This window comes from Martes martes (genome assembly GCF_963455335.1).
Source record: "Martes martes genome assembly, chromosome: X".
Classification (NCBI taxonomy): Eukaryota; Metazoa; Chordata; class Mammalia; order Carnivora; family Mustelidae; genus Martes; species Martes martes.
Window position 1 is genome coordinate 31,572,201 of NC_137897.1, and position 22,433 is coordinate 31,594,633.

At 41.6% G+C, this 22,433-nt stretch overlaps 1 protein-coding gene across 1 annotated transcript in view; it reads left to right on the top strand.

Moving 5' to 3' along the window:
- Window positions 1–22,433, top strand: part of XK (X-linked Kx blood group antigen, Kell and VPS13A binding protein) — a 44,128-nt gene that overhangs the window by 17,375 nt on the left and 4,320 nt on the right. The window lies entirely within an intron of this gene.

Here is a 22,433-nt window from a genome sequence, read left to right on the forward strand (position 1 = left end):
AGTGACCTGACAGCCTGTATCCTGGAGCTGGCAAGCAACAAGGCCCGTGACCTTTGCCTCGAAATATGTGGAGTGGGTAGTGCCAGACCTTGAGCTTTACTACTTCCTTAGGGGTGGGACAATCTGTCTAATTAATGACATGTCCAAATTCAGGAAGAATTGCTGATGCCGGTGTTCTAGAGCCTGGCGAGGGCCCTCATGGCCTCATCCACTGGCCGGTCCCCTCACAGTTGAGGGAGCCCCATGCTACTGCCATCAGCAAGTGCTATTAAAGGATTTGACTCCATGGGTATGCCTCTGCCTCTTCTCAATTTCTGTCATTTTGAGTTGGAAGTCATCATAGTTTGATGACTTAGTTTAAACTAAACATAGTTTAGTTTTTGTTGGTTTTTTTTTCAGATTATATTTATTTATTTATTGTTTTGTTTTTTGGGGTTTTTTAAATATTTTTTTTAAATTTCTTTTCAGTGTAACAGTATTCATTGTTTTTGCACCACACCCAGTGCTCCATGCAATACGTGCCCTCCCCAATACCCATCACCTGGTGAAGATTTAGTTTGCAAGCAAGAATGGATGTATAGCCAGGAAAGCTAAATCTGGGGCCCATAGCAGGCTCTTGGATACTCTGAGCCACTTTCCCTTGGCCCTCTCGATTTCAGTGCAGCTGTGGGGAAGAGTTCCACATGCATTGCCAGCATCCCACATGAACCGTGAGTCCCAGCACACACTGTGGCATTTCTCTTTTTCTGCTTCCAGGTTTTCTCCTATGCCAGAGAACGCAGCTCAGATATAGATGAGACGGATGGGGGAATACTGTGGGGCCACCTGCAAACTAAAGGAGATGGTAGTCAATGGATATAGCCTCGGCCTCTGTCCTTAAGATAGATAATTTGGGGTCCAAACTGTATAGTCGTCTGTGGATCGCCAGAGACAATGAGCCCTGGTTGCCACGGTGGTAGTTGGCTTCATGTAGTCTTTATTAGCCTTGCTGCCGTCACTCCTTCACTTCGCTTCCCAGGCTTACATCCCAGATGATCCGCGTGCATCCAAATGCTTGCCTCAGGCTCTGCTGCTTAAGAGTAGTCATCTGAGTTGTAATTTGAACCACAGCAGGCCAGGCATGTGCAGCTGTGGAAAAGGCCACTAGAGTCCTCCAGGGTACAAGTTCTACCAGAGGCTGCAGAACAACTGAGGGGCAGGTGTGTTTGAGGTTTGTACGAGAGAATGAATGAAGTCGTGCACCAAAGGTTCTTAGCGGGATGGGGGGAAATAGAGGGTTCATTTGATGTGAGTGCTTGATAAGAATAAAAAAAAAAAAACAGTCGTAGTAGTTCTTAGACAAGTGAGTTGAATGGGTAGAAAGTGGTGGTTAGCATAAGATGTTTCCGGAAGTGGTTTCAGAGATGCTTCTAATTCATCCCTCCTGTTTCATTTCTGCTGTATCTGGGGAAAGGCTGAAGAGGCTAGGGTTCACCGGTCTAATTTTATAATACGGTTCTTTGAACTTTGGTAACCTAACATAATTGCCTTCATTTTAATCAGGTCACTTCCCAGAGATGTGCCTTGGCTGGACATAGTGTCTAGCGTCAGGAAAAAACTTCCTTAATATATCACATATTTCCAGGGCCAGCTGTGTTTTATGAACTAATCTAAAGATAACAGTTATAATTCCTACATTCTTAGAGACATGTGGAAGGAATATTGAAGGATAGCTCTGTGTGTGTGTATGTGTGTATAGTGCTTTATATAAGTTTATACATTTCTGCCACAACATCTCAGTTTTTTGCATGTGTATACACACTCACATACTCATATGCACATATGTACACACATACACAAAATAAAAAACTTCAAAAGGAGTCTCAAAGGAAACACCGAAATGTTAGTTTTCTTGAGATAGTGAGGTTGTGGGTTATTTTTTCTTCTTTCCAGTTATCTGTGTTTTTCATGCTTCCTCAATGAATGCTTATTAGTTTTGGTTGGGGATGGGGAGAGTGGTCTACTGGTCTAGCCACGATCTTTGTCTTACTCATTTGTGCAGTTTGGCACTTATGGGTTCTCAGAATATAGTCAATGAATGATGAAAACTAAAGAGCAGGGCAATTGTATTAATTTCAATTTTATAGACGAAAAGGCAGAGTGTATCATTTAAAACATTGCAATTGCAAATGAAAGAAGTCCCGACTAAAAGTGGCTTAAAAATAAATAAAAATATAAAAATAAATATATATGTAACATAATATATATCACCTCACCTAAAACATTCAGAGGCAGTGTGATCCCATGGTTGGCTGACTTATTGGCATGACGGTGTCATCAAGGGCCTGGGGATCTTCCATCTGTGTGTCTGTTTCCCCTCGTGATTGCAAGAGAACTGTGTATTCATAATATATTGCTGCATAGTAAACCACCACAAAACTTAGTGACTTAAAATAATGACAGTCATTTCTTTTGCCCATGAATTTATAATCTGGGCAGATCTCTGCAGGGTCAGCTTATCTCTGCTCCTTGTGGTATCAGCTGGAGCAGCTTGACTGAAGGCTGGAGAATCCCCTTCCAAGGTGGCTTAGTCACGTGGCTGGCAGTTTGGTACTCTGTTTGCTATTGCTTGCTTAGCTGGGGTTGAGAGCCCGAGGCCTTAGTTCTGTTCCATGCGGGCTTCTCCTTTGCTCCCTCGCAGCATGGCAGCTAGGTCTTAAGAATGACTATTCTAAAAGACATGAAGTGGAAGTTTTCTGTTTCTTAGTATGTTCGCCCAGAAACTGGCAGTCATTTTTGCCATTTATCAGTTACCAGACCTCAGGTTCAAAAAGAGGAGACACAGACTCTACTTCTCAATGGGAAGAGTATCAGAGAATTTGGGCGCCGTGTTTTAAAACATGTACAGGTTGTTACAGATCTAGACATCACATGTAGGCATGACCCAAGTCAGGGAGAAGAGAGAGGTTTCTTGCTGTGTGTCTTTCTTTACTGGGGAGGAACACCTTTTCTTTTCTTTTTTTTTTTTTTTTAAGATTTTATTTATTTATTTGACACAGAGAGAGAGTTCACAAGTAGGCAGAGAGGCAGGCAGAGAGAGAGGGGGAAGCAGGCTCCCTGCTGAGCAGAGAGCCCAACGTGGATCTCGATCCCAGGACCCTGAGACCATGACCTGAGCTGAAGGCAGAGGCCTAACCCACTGAGCCACCCGGGCACCCCAGAACACCTTTTCATTCAGCAGCATTCTCGGGTTTCACTGGCCAGGCATAGGTCAGGCTAAACCAGTCCCTAGCCACAGTACTGGAGTTACAGATGCCTCTAAGGTATAGATGCCTTTGTCCCTGAAGAGCAGCTGGGTGGGGTCTGGAATAGATAGATCAACTTCATCTACTGAACCCTGTGAGTACAGCATGCAAATATCATTTTTTTTTTCCATTTGCAACACAAAATTGTAGGAGACTGGCCTACACAATTCTTGATGTACTCCAGGGGCCAAAACTGTGAGCATCTTCCTTGAATATGTGAGAGGTTTAGCATGTAATCAGAATTAGAGTTCTGCCTACAAGGAATGGAGGAAGGGTACCAGTTAAGTGGAAGGCCCATCATATGGGCGGCACCAAGGTTCAGGAAGTTGAAGGGCCCAAAGCCAAGACTGAAACCCGGGATTTTGGATGCTTGGCCCATTGCTAGTCTTTTAGCCAACACTGCTTCTCATGGAGATGGAGAATGTTAAGAGGTAGCAAGGATTTAAGAGGTCATCATGTCTGACTTTGTACTCTATGTAGAAATCTCGTCTTTGGTGTCTCTTAAAGGTGGTCCACCAGCCTCTGCTTGGTTATGTTCGGCAGCAGAGCTCTCAGTCCTCAAAAGGCACCATTCCATTGATAAAACTTCCTTGTTAGTATGTTCTTTGTTGTATAATAAGTTAAGTGGGACTTTTCCCTTTTTCCCCAGAAGACATCAGGCCCAGGAGCTGAATGTGCCACATACAGGAAAAAAAAAAAAAGCCGCTAAGAATTGGTCAGATTCCTTTCTTCAAGATTTTCCAAGTGTGACAAACCAGCCCTACCACAATCTGCCCCCACATCCCCACCCTCAGATTCTATCAGGAAATACCTTTGGGAAGGGGTGAGAGAATAAGGGCTTCTATAATATATGTGGTAAGAAGCCACTCCCACTCTTTCCCTCCCAGAAACCACCTAAAGTGGAATTTCAAGATGCAAAGTGCTCACAACATGGGTAGTGGTGAAACACTTCATTTCGTGCCTTCTCAGCTGGGAACCCACAGGCCCACCCCACTGCTGGTCTCCTGAAATAGTTCAGGGTGTGTACCCTGGAGTTTGGGAGTATTCACAAGCGTAAAGACTGAGACCTGATTATGATCTGTAGATTTTTGAAGGTGGGAGACTTGAGGGAGTAGCCCCTAGGGTGAGAAGAGACCAAGGTACCATATGCCAAGAAAGGGGACAAGAGGGCTCCTTGATAGACGCTAGCTGCTGTAAGTGGCCCAGACCACCTAACACATTTATTGTTGCTCATCAGGGTACAGGTCAAGTGGGCAGTTCTGGTCTGGGCCATCCAGGCACATCTTGGGTCATTTGGGACTGACTGATCGAGGATGGCTGCCCTCGGAATGGCTCACAGGGGCTGTACTCCCTGTTTCAAGGCTTGGGGAGGAGTCAGACCATGCAGAACTGCAGAGCCCCTTGTGGTCTGGGCTCAGAACTCGGACACCGTCACTTCTTCCACATTCCCTTTCCACAGAGCACAGTTGAGAGGAGATTGGGGGCAAAAATAAATCCCTTTCATGATAATACCCCACCAAGCTGACACTACTAAGTAGAGATTTTTCATAGTAATCAGCCTCCTTTAATCTTCAGCCTCATGGTTAGATCTGGTTTTTTCCCACTAACAGCAGCACTAACACATCCACTCGCCCTTACTTCATGGCAGATCTCCAAATAGTCACAACTATCTCGTCTCCTTTTTCATTTCCGTTCTCCAGATCTTCCATTCATTTCTCTAATGGAATGCCTTGTAGCCATCAAGGTTACTGTACTCAGCATAAAATCTGGCTTGTCACTTCTTTTCTTAAAACATAGCATTCATAATTGCATGTGATGTTGCAGACTTATTTTGGCAAAAACTGATAGCAGTGGGACTGTTTTATTTTATTTTTTGGCTTTAATCTGAACTCTGTGGTTTTATTTATGTGCCCAAATGATTTAGCTTCAGGAGGAGCTGAATAATGCAATTGGTTTATATGGATGGATATAAATTCCCCCCCCCCCTTTTTTTGGTCATACTGAGAGTAGCTAAGCCAAGATTTACCCATCTGTACCTGTACAGTGTATTTTTAAATATATAAAGGTAGGGCTTGATGTTCTTTCTTGTTCTATTTCCTTTTCTTGGATTCACGCCCAGGGTATCAGCCTGTTGAGATCATTCTGAATCACGATTCTCTTGTCTTCCCGGTTTTGTCCCAGGTATATGTGTATGTCTTCAGTAGTTGACAAGAATGTGAGATTAGGACAGCCCCAAAGCCACAAGCCTCAAGCTCCTTGACAAATGCCCTTTAGCCTGAATGGAAGTAGTGAAGAGAATCAGTACGGATTGCTTATCCAGGTGCAAATCCATCTAACTGCACTCATGTTAGCATATGAGTTTTCTGTGACTTACCCACAAGGATGTCATGAGGGCTTTTTTGGTGTTTTTCTGGCAGCCTGGTAAAAACCACACAATGTCTGCCCCATCTGCCCACTTATTAACTGCAGGTATTTTTTTCTTTACATTAACTTAAAATATTGGTATTATAAAATATTAAAACATACAGACAGGAGTAGAGAATAATGTAACAAACACCCACATACCTCCTTGCGTCCTTTATCAGTTATTCACATGACATGTTTGCTTCAGAATTATGGGTTTTTTTTCTCTTTTAAGAAATAACGTATTAGTATAATTGGGGCACCATGTGACCCTTGTCATGCTTTCAGAGTTTAGCATTCTCTTGAGGATTTATAACTTAATTGCATTTGTACTGTGTCCATAAATACCATATATTGATTTTGCAGGGTCTTTAATCTTTAGCATTCTGCAAACATCATCTTGGAATTTGCATTTTTTGCTCCACATAATTAGCATTTTGAGAACCACGCATGCTGATGAATGTAGTGCTAGTTTATTTTGTGTGTGTGGTTTAGAAGTGTTCTATTGCAGGTGACAATTTTCCGTAAAGGGACAGATGGTAAATATTTTAGATTTTTCAGGCCATCATGGTCTGTGTCACTTATTCTTTGTTTTTGTATGTTTTTCTGACCCTTTAAAAATGTACAAAACCTTCTTAGCTCTTGGGCTGTACAAAAATGGGACCCAGTTTGCCAACCTTTGTTCTACCATATGACTCTAACGCTATTTTTCCGTCCTCCTTTTGATTTTATATGGCCTCCTGGATCTCAGGTTCTTTTCTGAAGCAGAAGTCACAATGACTCTCTTGCTCACCTCCTTAGGAGTGTAGGAAGACAAGGCAGAAAATGAATTTGAAAGTGCTTTGAAATGTTACAAAGGCTGTTTTATTCCTTTCCTGTCTTCTTACTTCCCTATTCTTTCTTTTCCTTCCCTTCTCCTTCCTTTTTGCTGGCCCAAGTAGGCTCTGAGTTAAATTTCCGTGAAGCGATCCGGGAGCTCACTGAGAAGCCTAGATGGTCAAGACACACACATGAAGATCGTGTGAGGCAGCTCGGGTTTGGGGAGGTCTGAGCCCAAACCGTGGAGTATTATATTCTCACTGGAAGCTTCCCCACAGCTCTGGAGCATCAGTGCTGCGAAATTCAGGGGGCATTCTCATTCTGGGCAACCTCAAAGCTGAAACACAGCTGGTACTTTGTTTAAATCCTCTGGGACTAAGGTCAGGAGCTTGGGCTCATTGCCTGTTCTACTATTGAATAGTGCAACTGAGCTGACCTCAGAGACCTTTTGTCTCTTAATTTATAAACTGCATCTATCAACACAGGCTTCGCGGGAGTGTTGTGAAAATTAAATAAGACAAGCAGAAAACATTGGCATGTGGTACGGGCCATTGGTTAAGATGCTCAGTAGAGGTTAATTAACTATATTATTAATTGTTTATTTATGGAGGGCCCCCTTTTAGAGAAGGGGTATATGTCTTTTTTTGGTATAGTATTGGTAACTTTAATGGATTTTAATTTAATGAAAATTTTAACCTTATAGAAGTTGATTCAAATGGGTTTGGATTCTGTGTTTTGGCTCCTTCTCTGGTCTTGAGGCAAACAGTAAGAATTAAATTTTCTTCATGGGACGGTATTGCTAATGAATTTAATTTTTTTTTAAAGATTTTATGTATTTGACAGAGACAGCAAGAGAGGGAACACAAGCAGGTTGAGTGGGACTGGGAATGGGAAAAGCAGGCTTCCCGCTGAGCAGGGAGCCCCTTGTGGGGCTCCATCCCAGGACCCTGGGACCATGACCTGAGCTGAAGCCAGACGTTAGCGACTGAGCCACTCAGCCGCCCCTGAACTGAATTTCTTTAATAGATAGACAGCTATTCAGATTTTTAATCTCATCTTTTGTCACCTTTGGTAAGTTGTATTTTTCCAGCAATTTGTCCATTTCACCTAAGTTACTGAATTTATTGGTAAACGTTGTTAATAATATTTCCTTATATGTTTGATATCTGTAGTGATATAGCCCCTCATTTCTGATACTGGTAATTCATATTCTGTCTTTTTTTCCTCAATTGGTCCAGCTAGGAGTTTATCAGTTTTGTTGATTTTTTTCAAAGAACCAACTTTGCTATGTCTATTTTTATTTTTATTTTTTTTAAGATTTTATTTATTTATTTGACAGAGAGAGATCACAAGTAGGCAGAGAGGCAGGCAGAGAGAGAGAGAGAGAGGGAAGCAAGCTCCCCGCTGAGCAGAGAGCCCGATGAGGGACTCGATCCCAGGACCCTGAGATCATGACCCGAGCCGAAGGCAGCGGCTTAACCCACTGAGCCACCCAGGCGCCCCGATATGTCTATTTTTAAAACTATTCTAAAATAAGTTTAATTTGAGAAAAATATGCCTAAATAATAGCATTCCTCATACATTACTGCCAGCACCACCTTAAGCACATGTTTAAAAGCACTTGGCCTGGTGAGAGGCATGTGAACATACTAAAGACTTTTTAAGAAAGGTGAATTGAATTCACATTCGTGTTTCTTAAGTGTGACATACTCAGTCCTTCCTTGTCCTCTGCTGTCAAAGATCACCCTGATCACTGAGTAGAGGAAAAACAGGTTGGCTAAGGGCTGGAGATTTGCAGATGGGCAAGGGGAACGTGTAGAAAGGGTCAGGTTAGGGGTGCCTGGGTGGCTTAGTGGGTTAAAGCCTCTGCCTTCGGCTCGGGTCATGATCCCAGGGTCCTGGGATGGAGCCCCGCATCTGGCTCTCTGCTCAGCAGGGAGCCTGCTTCCTCCTCTCTCTCTCTCTGCCTGCCTCTCTGCCCACTTGTGATCTCTATCTGTCAAAAAAATAAATAAAATCTCTTTTTTTTATAATTTTTTTAAAGATTTTATTTATTTATTTGTCAGAGAGAGAGAGAGAGAGAGCGAGAGAGCGAGCACAGGCAGACAGAGTGGCAGGCAGAGGCAGAGGGAGAAGCAGGCTCCCTGCCGAGCAAGGAGCCCGATGTGGGACTCGATCCCAGGACGCTGGGATCATGACCCGAGCCGAAGGCAGCCGCTCAACCAACTGAGCCACCCAGGCGCCCCATAAATAAAATCTTTAAAAAAAAAAGAAAGGGTCAGACTGGCTCCCACAGCTGTGTTAAAATGTGGGTAATGTCATTGGTATCGCTGGCCTTTTTTTTTTTTTTTTTTTAATTAAGGCTGATTCTGCAGTTTTTCCGCATGTAGGAGACTGAGAAAGATTTAGAGAGCCAAGCTTTATATTTCCAGAGATAAGTAGTTTTTAATGCTTGGTTCAGATTGGAAGCTATATCTGGTATTTCTAATTGTGCCTCAAGAGACCTAAAAGTAATTTGGAATCAGTGGATAGAATGAAATTGAATTTTCTCTAGGGAAAATAATATTAAGCAGAAATTCAAAGCATCTTATAACAAGGTTATTGTAGTGGCATATGTTCATTGTGTTTAGGAAAAAGTAAGACGATAAATTCATGACTTCAGAACTTTCAAGAATTAGCTACTTCGAGTTGAACTTAAGGACATGCAGTTGTTACTGTCTGCTTCTGTGAACATTTTCGGAGTTGTTATGGTGTATGTGGATGAGGATCCAAATGCCAGGGTTAATTAAATGGACTGCATATGTGTGTGTGAGTAGGGCAATGAATTATCTAGAAAGAATCTAGAAAACTTACTCTTTGATTCAAAGTTTTCTTCATTTTTAAACCCTTTAGAAATGCATTTGAATGATTTTAGCTAATGCTTAGTAAAAAGGATGGTAATATATTGAGCAAAGAGTTGGTTAAATAACGGTGACTGGCAGAGCAAATGTGCCATGAAACTCAGTTAAACAGTCCAAAGGAGATGGAGATTTCTGGGTGTTTGATTTTCTGGTAAACAGGGGCCTTCCAGAAACCTATTTTGTTCATGTATTTTTCAGCCTTATATTTGTTATCTTTCTGCCTTTCTTTGGAGAAGATCCCATATGTATTAGAAATATTCTTTTTTTAAAGATTTTTTAAAAAATTTATTTGACAGACAGAGATCACAAGTAGGCAGAGAGGCAGGCAGAGAGAGAGAGGAGGAAGCAGGCTCCCCGCTGAGCGGAGAGCCCGATGCGGGGCTCAATCCCAGGACCCTGGGACCATGACCCGAGCAGAAGGCAGAGGCTTTAACCCACTGAGCCACCCAGGCGCCCCTATATTAGAAATACTCTTCAAGGATTGAGGATGGTGTACTGTTTGGAACATGTTTGTAGCATATGGTTTGGTAAATCAAGAAGATATGTTATACTGGCTTGAATACATGATTTTTAAAATTTACTAGTATATCTCTGCTATCACCTGACTTCTTCAACAAATATCTATCAAACACCCACTGTGTGCCAGGCACTGTACTTGGTGCCGGGCATCAGTGAACAAAACAGGATGTGTGGTACGGTTGAGCTTGTATTCCATTAGCATGGTGAATTAGACCTAGTTCTCTTTTACCTACAAGTGAGCATTGGGTGGTTGGAAAATTGGTTAAATAGAAGCTCATTGAAGTTAGTGGTTATTTTAAACTTTAGCTACTAAAAATTTTACTTGTATAAGTCCAAACTCATCAAATTATACACATTAAATATGTACAGTTCTTTGTACCCCAATTATACCTCAATAAAGCTGTAAGAGATTACTATAGCTTGTTTTCTTCTCACCCCAAGGTTGAGTTAGGCATATTGTAATACTGTATTGACTTTGCTCCAGCATGGAAGATCCTTAAACCTCTGCTCTATGTTAGATGTCTGTGTTTGAGCTGCACAATGTTCTCATCAGCCTGTAACCAGATGAATTTATTTGGCCATTGCAAATCCAACAAAGATTTGGACTATATATATATAGTCACTTCTTTGTTGGAAGTATATATATATATATATATATATATATATATACACACACACACACACACACACACACACACACACACACACACACACATACTTTTCTGCATCAAAGAGCATTCTCAGCTATATTCAGTATAGTAGCAGTCTAAACAGTGGTCTCCGTGATTATGTAATGGTGTATGTCAATGCATATTACAATACGAAGTCTGGAAGACTTGAGGGTGGGTTTCCATCCATTCTTCCTAAATTTAACTCACCTCTGAATGCACTGGGCAAAAAATACTCTTGTGTACCACCAAAACTTCTTATCCAGGCTTGGCTTCTGTCTGGGTGTAGGCTTCGATTTTCTTTTCAGGATTCTGTGGCCACAAGCCAGTGGAAGTTACTTAGTTACTTAATGCTACTCAGTGGGAAGGACACCCCCCCCCCCCCCCCCGTAAAGAGTATGTTGTCAAGGCTGTGCTTGGATTCCCTGGAGGATGGCAGTGCTGTTTATATAGCTTCTCAGGTTTCCTTCTAGAGCCTGTGTTTGAAGAATCCAGCACAGGGCCTTCTGATTCCACATCCACATCTCTGCAAAGTAGGCCTTGGTAGTACAGCTTGGAACTGGCGGCACTGAGCAGGTGTAGTCACACACAGAAGAACTGAGGTCTGCTTTGCAAAGTCCGAGGCATTTACTTATCCATTTTTTATTATTTACATTCTACATATTTCTAAAGGTTTTCATGTTATTTACAGCTGTAAGCACATACAAAATAAGGCCATTAAATAAGAACAGAAAAGCATTTGAAAAGAGGGAAGGGAAGATAGATTTGGGGGGAAAATTATACTGAGAATCATTGTGGGAGTTGAAAAGACTAGTGGAGGTAAGGAGGTGTGTGTAAATATATGTGTTTCTGTGGCTCAAGTGTTGGCAAAGGCAGAAAACGGAAGAGATTATTTCAGTTGTGGAGGGTCAAGTGGCCATGCCTGATTATTTTCAAAGTTCACTGTACATGAGTAACTGTGTTTTAAGAAGGTTTGGTGTGTCTTGCTGTAGTTGAGAAGGTGCAGCAGAATGCAGAACTTCTGTCTTGGGCTTCTGAGTGGTCCTGCTACAATCTTGCTGTTAAATAACCTGATATAGGGGCCTGCACATGGGCCAGGTACTGAGTTTCTTTGTCTGGGTATGGAGGGCAAGGGTTTTCTTTTCTGTAGCTCAGCTCATTGGTGCCTCGTCTCTCTGCCTGAGGCAGGGTGATAAGGAAGTTGGTAGGGCAGATAGAGGAGCATCACCACCCCCCCCCCATTTGTTGTGCCTTGGGAGATGATTCCCAGAAACCAGCTTAGTGCAGTGAGGCCTACCCACTCCCCAGTGCCTAGACAGCATGATTTCGGGAAGTTTTTATGTAGAGAACACTCATGTAATAGAAAATAGGTATGAAATTTGGGCTCAGTGGAAGCAAGGAAGGATTGGACAACTCCCCAAATGCTTGGGAGGGATTCTCCACACTCCTTGAGGCCCTGGGCAATTTCAAGTGTAGCAGATTCCTGCTTCTTGCCTCCCATTGATAAAAAAGATGAAAAGTGAAGCTAAGACCACAGCTAGGGAAATGAACCTCATTATATTTATTAGGCAGAATTGCCTACTGGTTAAGACCAAGATTCTAGAGCAAGATAGCTTAGGTTTGGATTTTAGCTCTGCTAGTTGAGTGATTTCTGGGAAGTCATTTAGCATCTTTGTGTATCTGTTTTGTCATCTGTATAATGAAGATAATAAGAGTATTTACTTTATAAAATTGTTGTTAGGATGAAGTGATGACTACCTATAAAATGTTTATACTAGTCCTTGGTATGAAGTAAAAGTACAATAATTTTTTTGGACATAAGAGAGATGATCTGGAGTATATTTTATCATCCAGTTTCCTTAGGCAAGAAATACAAATATTTTGGAGCGAAAAATAAAATCATTCAGGATCTTTGGGGATTATAGATGGTAATAATCACATTATGCATGCTATGAATATTGGGCTATAATATTTGTTCTGACACTTCTGAGTACAAAACAAGATTATAAATACATATTGAAACTCCTCAATTTCTGACCAAACATCTAGAAAACTGGCAGATGTTCAAGTGGGATTTTGGTAACAGTAAGGTCTTCGTCACCTAAACTTTAAAATGTATTTTACAGCATTTTAGGGTGTCATTCTGGTTACATCTTTAGAACCAGTTTGCTAAGTAGCTAAGTAGTGCTAAGTGAGCTAAGTAGGAGTTTGAACTGTGTTTTCTATTTGACATTTTGCCAGCGTAGGGAAGGAAACTATTTCTGGAACAACTTCATTGCAATAATGAATGAGTAGTGGGTTTTTTGGCCTTCTAAAAATGTAATCTAATAAACATTTATTAAGTGCCTAGTTTAAGTATAATAGTACATCTAGATGTATTTAAGTAAACATTTTCATTGAAGTATAAAAGGTGCGCAGAAAACTATACTCATCATGTGGGTGATTAATTATCACAGAGTAAATGTGCCCATGTAGCCCTCTATCCAGGTCAAGAAACAGAAGAGTACCTACACTCCCAGAAGCCTCCCTTATACCCCTTATCACTTTCCCAGGCTTCCTTCCCAAAGGGTATCCACTAAGCAGAAAGCAGACTTCTAACATCACAGATTTTTAATTAATTTTTCCTGATTTAAAAAAATACATGTAAATAGAATCAGGCCTAGCTTCTTTCATTCAACACATTTTGTGAGAGTTATTTATGTTGTGGATTGTGGCACAAGTTTATTCTTTAGCGTAGTTGTATAGCATTCCATTGAATGAATATACCACAATGAATTGATACAGTCTTCTCTTGATTAATACTTAGATTATTTCCAGATTAGGATTATTAAGAACAATGCCACTGAAAAAATACTAGTAAATGCCTTTTAGTATACATGTATATGCGTTCTCTTATGTCTATACTCAGGAGTAGAATTCCTGGGTCATAGGAATGCCTATGTTTAGCTTTCGTAGAAACTGCAAAAGTGGTTGTATCAGTTTACATTCTCACAAGCAATGTATTAGAGTTCCAATGGCTAACACCTGGTTTTAATTTTAGGAACACAGTGGGTATGTAATAGTGTCTCATTTTAGTTTGAATTTGTGTTTCTTGATGACTAATGAGCTTGAGTTCCTTTGCACATCTTTAGGGGACATTTTGGTGTGTGTGTGTGAGAGAGAGAGAGAGAGAGAGAGAGAGATATGATTGTTCAAGTCTTTTTGCCCGTTATAAAAATTGAGTTGTATTTATCTTTTTGGTCCCTGTTCAGACCTTCCTGTATCTCTTCATGTTTCCATGTGGGATCAATTTCACTGGGCCCAAAATATCACCTTTATTATTTTCTTTAGAGCAGGTCTGCTGGTGACAGATTTCCTCATTTTTGTTTTGTCATAAGATGTCTTTTACCTTCATCTTTAGACGTTATTTTCTTCCCACTTTGAGATGTTCATTCCTTTGTCTTCTGGCTTCCATTATTTTTATTGCAATGCCAATGTCCTTGTTGCTTCTTTGAAGTTAATTTTTTTTGTTTGCTTGATTGCTTTTTAAGGTTTTCACTTTGACTATAGTGTTCAGCAATTTTAACATGATATGCTTAGTGTAGTTTTCCTATTTATCCTGCTTGGGGTTTAGTTTTATCTTTCAGCAGCTCGGGAAAATTCTCAGCCTTCATTTCTCTAAATATTGTTTTGGACCCCTTTTTCTTTTTTCTCTCTCTCCCCACTCCCTGACATTTTCACTTTCCTGTAAGTCTCTCATCCTTTTTGTTTCTCCATTTTCTTCTGACTTGCCTTCTGTCTGGTACCAATTATCCTTATAGCTATTTGTAACCTCTTAAACTCATTTGTTGATTTTTAAACTGTATTTACTATATTTTTCAGTTCAGTTTTTAAAATAGTTTCTAGTTCCTGGTAAATTCTCCATCTTCTTATATAATTTTGTGAACATATTAATTACAGATATTTTTAAGTCCAAGTCAGATACTTCCAGTATCTATTATCTTCTATTGGCTTGTTTTTATCATCTGTTTTCATTCTTGGATTTTGATAATTTCTTGGTTCTGTTGTTGGCATGCCAACTTATTTTTAATTAAACGTCAGTTGTTTGTTTGTTTTAAAAAGAGATAATTCGAGGCTCTGGATGAATTCTCTTTCTCCAGGAAGATTTAACTTTTTTTTCTTTTTTTTTTTTTTTTTTTGAGAGCGAGCAAGTGAGTAGGGCTGGGGGGTTAGCTGGGGAGGGGCAGATGGAGGGGGAGAGAGAATAGTAAGCAGGCTCGATGCCCAGTGTGGAGCCCATCTTGGGGCTCCATCCCACTGCCCGACACCATGACCTGAGCCGAAATCAAGAGTCAGACTGAGCTACCCAGGTGCCCCCAGGAAGATTTAACTTTTGTTTATAGCAGGTAATTGGATTAGATACAGATGAATGTGATTCTTTTACAACTTGAGTTGGTTGACTTCTATACTTAAGTCTTTGTGATGGCTTCTCTATTTCTGGTCACCTATACTCCTAACATCTAATCTTTTGGGTTCTCACCAGAAAGCTTTGGGTGTATATCAGGACCATTATAGGGCCAGAATGCAATATTTGCTCCCATACCCACCTGCTTTGAGATATTACTGAAAGCTGTGTTCAAAGTCTTAGTCTCTTAGTACCTGCTGTCATATGGGCAAATATCTTGAGGGGAAAAGTAGCTTCCAAATTTTTTCTTGGGACTTTTCTTTGAGATCTTGGCCCCGGAAATACTCACTGCTTTGGTAGATCTCTGATGCTTTTGAGTGGATGTTTTTCCAGTTGTTCTTGGCAGAAACATTAGACCAAAACAAAGGAATCTACCATTGCCAGGATGAAAATCCTTTTTGGCTTTTTCATGCCAGTTTTTTTAGGGAATTAAAAATGCATGAGAAGATAGAATTATACTTTTTTTAAATGTTCATTGATGGCTCTTGGTAAGGCTAATATATTGTTCTTAAATTAGTCTGTGCAGATCTGGCCTTTGAATTTTGTTAAACTTTTTGGGATACATATGGGACAGTGTGAAATCTCTTGTGAGTTTGTTCTACAGTTAGAAATGAAAAGCAACGAAGGAAGATGGACAGATGAACCAATAAGCACATGAAAAGATGCTTGGCATCAAATTTTCCTGAGTCACCAGAAGAATGTAAATCAAAATCACAGTGAGATACTACTTCACACCCACTTGGATGGCTAGGATCAAAAAGTTAGTAATAATAAGAATTAAGTCAATAATAATAACAAACATTGACAAGGATATGGAGAAATTGGAAACCTCATCCGCTGCTGATGGGAATATAAAATGGTTCAGTTGCTTTGGGAAACAGTGTGGCGGTTCCTCAGATGATTAAATATAAAGTTATCATATGACCCAGCATATGATAGACTGAAGAGAGTGTATCTGTACATGAACGTTCATAACAGCACTACTCAAAGTAACCAGAAATGATGCAAATTGACATCAACTAATGAATGAATTGAGAAGTGTACTATATTCATACAGTGGAATATCATTTAACCGTAAAAATGAATGAAGGACTAATACATGCTACAATATAGAAGAACTTTGAAAACATTATGCTAAGTGAAAGAAAACGGTCACAAAAGACACGTGATTTCATTCACGTGAAAGTCCAAAACTGGGAAATCTATGGAGACACAAAGTAGATTAGTGATTGCTTAGGGCCGAGTAAGGAACGGGTCTTAGAGAAATGATAGCTAACGGGCACTGGGTTTCTTTTTGAAGTGATAAAAATATACTAAAATTGACTCTGGTGATGGTTGCACGTATTTGTGAATGGACCTCAAAGAAACCCACTGAATTGTACACTTTAGATTGTGAGTTGTATGGTATGTGAAATTATATCTCAAGCCATTAAAATAAAGAACCAAAGCCATTTTTGTGGTAGCAGCTGGGGAGGGAGGGTGGCAGATGCGGATACAAGTTCATGGTGATGATGAGCTCTCATTCTCAGCCTCTTTGTTGACAGTTTGTTAACCGGTCGTCGGGGCCTGGACTGGAATTAGAGCTGCACACTGGAAAAAAACAGTGAAGTAGAACACTGGGTTTTAGAATAAGCAGTCAGGGATCACTCCCAGGAGTAAACTGTGGAATCCCGCCAGAATAGTGATCTACTAGATAAGTGGCCCAGGAGAACCCAGCACCGCCAGGATCCTCCAGAATGGTCTTGCTTCTGGTTGGGCCTCACATGCGGACGCAGTGCTTAGCTTCCTTAGTTATGCCTGTGGTCAGAGAATATTGTACGGGTCCTACATCTCCCTGTTTTGCAGGCCTCTCATGTACCTCAAAGAGGATTTTTTTTTAGAATGTAGACTTGAATCTCAAAGACATTTTCTAATTTGGATCCGACCTCAGGAAATGTTGGAAACAGGTGTAACTTCTTGATTGAGAAAGGCCTGCGGAAGCAGATGTATTTGCATAGGAAACCCATAACCACAGACATCACCCTCTGGTAAGGGGCTTTGAGAGTTCTCATTGCTCACTTGAATTATAAATCTGTGAGAGACCCGGAGCTTACATTCTGTATTCAGTGCAGAAAAGAAGGCTGTTCACAGGTTGTGCCATTTTTAATTCACTTGTTCATTCATTCATTTATTCGGCATACATGTATCAATTACCTGCTGTGTGCCAGTCACTGTGCTAGGTGCTGGTGACAAAAATCTGTATCAAAACAGAGGCACCACCTAGGAGATCGTGCCAAACCCAAGATATCAGGTGATGAAATCAAAGTGTGCGTAGGTAGGCGGCTGTGAGATCTCAATAAAGGGGCAGTTAATTGGGCTCAGAAGAGTCTTGGAAGCATTTAGCACAACTGAATGAATGTAGTCAAATAAAGGCTGAAGAGAAGCATGATTGATGAGTTAACACTTTAACTGAACCTTAAGAACAAGTAGGGTTTATCCAGGCAAAAAGACAAGGAAGACTGGCGGCAGAGAAGGAAAGGAGTTAGGACCCTGTGGTAAGAACCACATGAGGGTTAACAAGTGACAGAACATGAAAGGCAAGAGGAATAGAACTTCGGGCAATATCAATGCCCGTGTCAGTCATCTTAAAAGTGTTTGACTGATGAACTGTAATGGTCATACAAATCACCTTGAAAATCCTGTCGAAATACAGATTCTGATTCACTGGGTCTGAGGTGGAGCACGTCTAACAAATTCCCAGTGGTATTGCCGCTGGTCCATGAGCCACGCAGAGCAGCAAGAGTTGAGAGATCTACTTGGCTGTGATGGGAGAGGAAGGTGGAAAGTCCTACTGAACACGTAGATTTCCGGATAGGGTGATCTGGGCTGATGGTGTCATGGGCTGTTAGAGGAAACATCAGGAGTTTTCAGGAAAATACGTTTTGTTGTGTTTGTGGTTTTGTTTTGAGGCACTTGTAAGATCTGTAGGAAGAGAAATCTAGTAGGCCATGGGATAGGAGGAGACCATGAAAGTGTGGTTCCTGAGTGGAAGAGAAGGATGTGCCTATGGATGAAGTTGAGAAGAGGCTGCAAGGAAAGCAAGAGAATGATTAGCAGCAAACAACGTGATCTCTTCTCCAAGAGAAGTTTCAAGAAGGTGTGAGTAAGCAGCATCCCATGTTACAGAGAGATCAGGAAGGAGCCAGACCAGAATCCAGACTGCAAGGAGTTCAGGATGAAGGAGTGAGTGTTGTGATTAGAGATGACTCAGGAGGTTTGACTGAGAAGCGTCAAGGACAGTGGAGTGGTAGACAGAAGTTCAGGGTGAAGGAGAGGTCCTTCCTCTCTCTCTCCCGCACCCTCCTCTTCCTTCCCTTCCCTCCCTCCCTCCCCGTCTCCGTCCCTCCCTCTCTTCCTTCCTTCCTTCCTTCCTTCCTTTTAGCGTTATTATTGTAGCAATTTTGCAACAGGCGAAAAGATGGAGAAGCTACTATAATGAATCTCCCATTCTATCACACAGCTTCCACAATTATGTCAGTTTTTGCAAGTGAAGGATGGTTTTTTAGATGCAGCTGACATAGGCATATTCATACACTAAAGGAACAGAGCCAAGAGAGAGGAAGCAGCTGCAGATTTAGAGGAGAAAGATGATAATTCTTGGAACAAGGTTTTTGAAAGGGGAGCAAGTGGTGGAGTGCAGTACAGGTGGAGATCGCGGCTCTAGACAGTAAGGAAAGCACTTTCCAATTGCTGAGTTGAAAGAAAAGGAGATGAAAGCACTGCTCTCCAGAAATCTGGTTAAAGGCGTGCCTGTGTGGCTCAGCCGCTGAGCATCTGCCTTCGGCTCAGTTCGGGAGCCCAGGGTTCTGGGATCGAGTCTCACACGGGGCTCCTTGCTCGGAGGCGAGCCTGCTTCTCCCTCTGCCCTCCCCCTGCTGGTGCGTGCATCCTCTCTCTCTCTCTCTCTCTCTTTCTCTGGCAAATAAATAACTAATATCTTTAAAAAAGAGAGAGAGAGAGAGAAATCTGGTTAAAATTCCGATTTTCAGAAGCTTCCTCAGTGTGCCTCGGTTCCTTCCTTGAAGTCATTCACTAAATTTGGGGGAAATGTCTATTCCACCTAAACATTTTATAAGTTCAGTCATTTTTATTTGAAGACCCAGTGTCCGTGGAGAGTAGTCACATCACAGAGAACTGCCATACACTGTCTCCCATCCGGGGAGCCTCCTCTGTTACCTCTCCAAAGCAACAGAGAAGCTGTTCCACTTCTCCTACATAGAGAATTCCCCTGCTAAGAGGAATCCCCGGGAATAAAATCTTCTTCATCACTTAACATAGAGATTCGGTTTGGGTGTCAAGTCAGGAAATGAGTAAATTCATGCCTAATAACAATTCGTTTCTCTGTGAAATAGGAAAAGAGTTCATTTGGAAGGAGATGATTTGACGGGAATTGAGTGGGAAGAAGCTTTATAAGTATGGCAAGAGTTTGGAATAGTGCCAAAGTCTTCTGTTCAGCTTTACCTAAGGGGATGTCTTGCCTTCTAATAAAAGACGAAGGCAGCAAAATGCAACCCCCGCCCCCGCCACACACACACTCATAGGAAATGAGAATAGGATTATTAGAGGGAAGTGAGACTTCTATGAAGTGCCACTGAAATGAACAGGATTGCCAGCGGATCCCTTTTGTGTTGACTGTGGGAAGATAAGGTTGGAAAGTGGCATCAGGGAACTTTTTTCCGTTTAAGTCTGAATAAGTAGGTATTCGCATGACAGCTTAATTCAAGAGGTAGAGATGTGCATTCCAAGCATTTTGTACAAGACTTCTTGTCTTCCAAGTGCATCTCTCTTCCTGGACCCCTTTCTATCTGTGACATTTTGCAATGACCACCCAACAGTGGGAATGACAATTGAAGTCAGTGATTTTATGACAATTTCTTTGCATTCTCAAAAGGCTTCAGTGGGTGATTGCCACCGAGCACCAGTTGGGTAATTGTTGGCTCATTCTCTTTATAGAGAAATAAATGCAATTTGGAAATAATTGGCCTAACAAGAGAAAAATGGGTAAACGCTTAAAAAATCACTTGGGTCATTGTGCTGTTAAAAGTAATAAATAATTTGAAGTACCAAAAATATAACTATATAAATACTGTATGTGTGTAAAGATAAAATTGACATTTTAATTATGTATGCTTAGCTCATCTTCTACATATGAAGTATTTTTCTTGTGGGGAAAACCTAAGGGCTAAGAGAAGAAGATTCAGTGTTAAATTCTTAGGGTGTAGAAATTTGTAAAAATATAAAATACATAAAACATATAAAAATACATCACTGGTAACGTACTGCTTTACAACGCTCCACTGAGTTAGCCTCTCAGGAAAAATAATTCAGTCCAATTGCTGCCCAGTATACTCCTGTGATAGTGTTTCTGTCTTTTAAATTTGATTAGTAGATGATAGTCTTTCCAGTGAATGAATTTGATGATTTAAATCAGTGCCAAAAGACAATGAAAAAAGTCGATGCTTTGAGTAAAATTGAACTTCTCCCAGGCAAATAAGTACCAAAGCCTCAGAGCTTTTATGTCCACCAAATATAGATGTTTTTTCATTGATTTAGAAGTTAAATAAGGAAAAAACTCTTTATTCCCATGTGTTTTAAATTATACATTTAGGGTAGAGACAATTATGTTATATGGACATTGCACTTCATGAAGCCGACATAGAAGGTATTATCATCTCAATTTTATGGGTGAGAAAACAGAACCCAAAGAGATCACCATTTCCCTGGTGTGGCCTGGCGGGATAAGACCAAAACCAGAGCCAGACTCTGGGTTCCTCACCCCAAGCCCTGCCTCCCATCTCTCCTTGCTCCAGTATTTGGAGGTGGTGCTGGTCTGTTGTAAGGGATTATATTTCAGTTTCAACCATACAGTTTGTGTTCATGGCTTGGCGGCACATTTCTGAGACAGTAGCTCACAACCAGGGTTGTGCTGTCGAACACGGTACCATGTCCCTTTTTTTTTTAAATTTCATTTATCTGAGAGAGGAGGGGAGGGAGGAGAGAGGAAGCCTGAGCAGGGGGAGGGGCATTGGGAGAGAGAGAAGCAGGCTCCCCACTGAGCAAGGGGCTCGATCCCAGGACCCTGAGATCATGGCCTGAGTCGATGGCAGATGCTTCACTGACTAAGCCCCCCAGCCACCCCACCAGGTCCCGTTTAAAATGAGCCATATTTTGCCCCCCACAATGCCAAACTTCTGCTTGTTATAAATTGAAGAAAGCCATTAGCCACAGGTCATTTTAAGAAATAGGCAGCTCAAGGGGTGCCTGGGTGGCTCAGTGGGTTAAAGCCTCTGCCTTCAGCTCAGGGCATGATCCCAGGGTCCTGGGATCGAGCCCCGAATCTGGCTCTCTGCTCAGTGGGCAATCTGCTTCCCTCTCTCTCTCTGCCTGCCTCTCTGCCTACTTGTGATCTCTCTCTCTCTCTGTCAAATAAATAAATAAAATCTTAAAAACAAAACAAAACAGCAACTCGAGTTGAGACTTCTCAAAACACCAAGGCCTTGCAGCCCAAGACAAGATTCCCAGTAATGGTGAGATTCTCGTTTCTTCAGCAATCCACAGTTATGGTCTTAAATGTAACTGAGGAGTAAAGAAAAGTGAGCATTCTGTAGTCAGGATATTAATTGCAAGTTCTCGCAGATATAGAGGAACTCACTGAGCATTATTGAGACCTTTCTGTTCGTGTACCTACTGCTGTTCTGTGTTCTGAGGCACCAAGACAGGACGTCAGGCTTGGTCATTCTTTTTTTTTTTTTTTTTTTAAGATTTTATTTATTTTTTTTTACAGAGAGAGATCACAAGTAGGCAGAGAGGCAGGCAGGGGCGGGGGGAAGCAGGCTCCCCGCCGAGCAGAGAGCCTGATGCAGGCCTCGATCCCAGGACCCTGAGATCATGACCTGAGCCGAAGGCAGAGTCTTAACCCACTGAGTCACCCAGGCGCCCAGACTTGGTCATTCTTGACTCTGTGGGAGTTTATAAGCTAAGTGAGGAAACAGAACACACCACATAAAGGACCTTACATATTCTGGCAGAGCAAGATGGCGTTAGAAAGGCATCTGAATTTGAGTTGACCCTGAAGCAGACATGGAGACAAGGCTCTGCATGCATGTGTTTTTGGAGGAGGGTGTAAGGAGCACGGGAGAAGGGACTAAGACATGGCAGGCACAGCAGCCAACAAAGGGAGTGTGATTAGACAGCAGTCACCACGCGTGACCAGCAAGTTGCCTGTAAGGAAACACTGGAAAATAGGAGAGGACACAGGCCTCGGAGTTACACTACCCAAGGCGTGGGGGGCGGGGGGTGGGCGGGGTAGTTCTGTTCCAGCTCTTATCAGGGCTAGACTTGGATCTGGAGGGCTCTC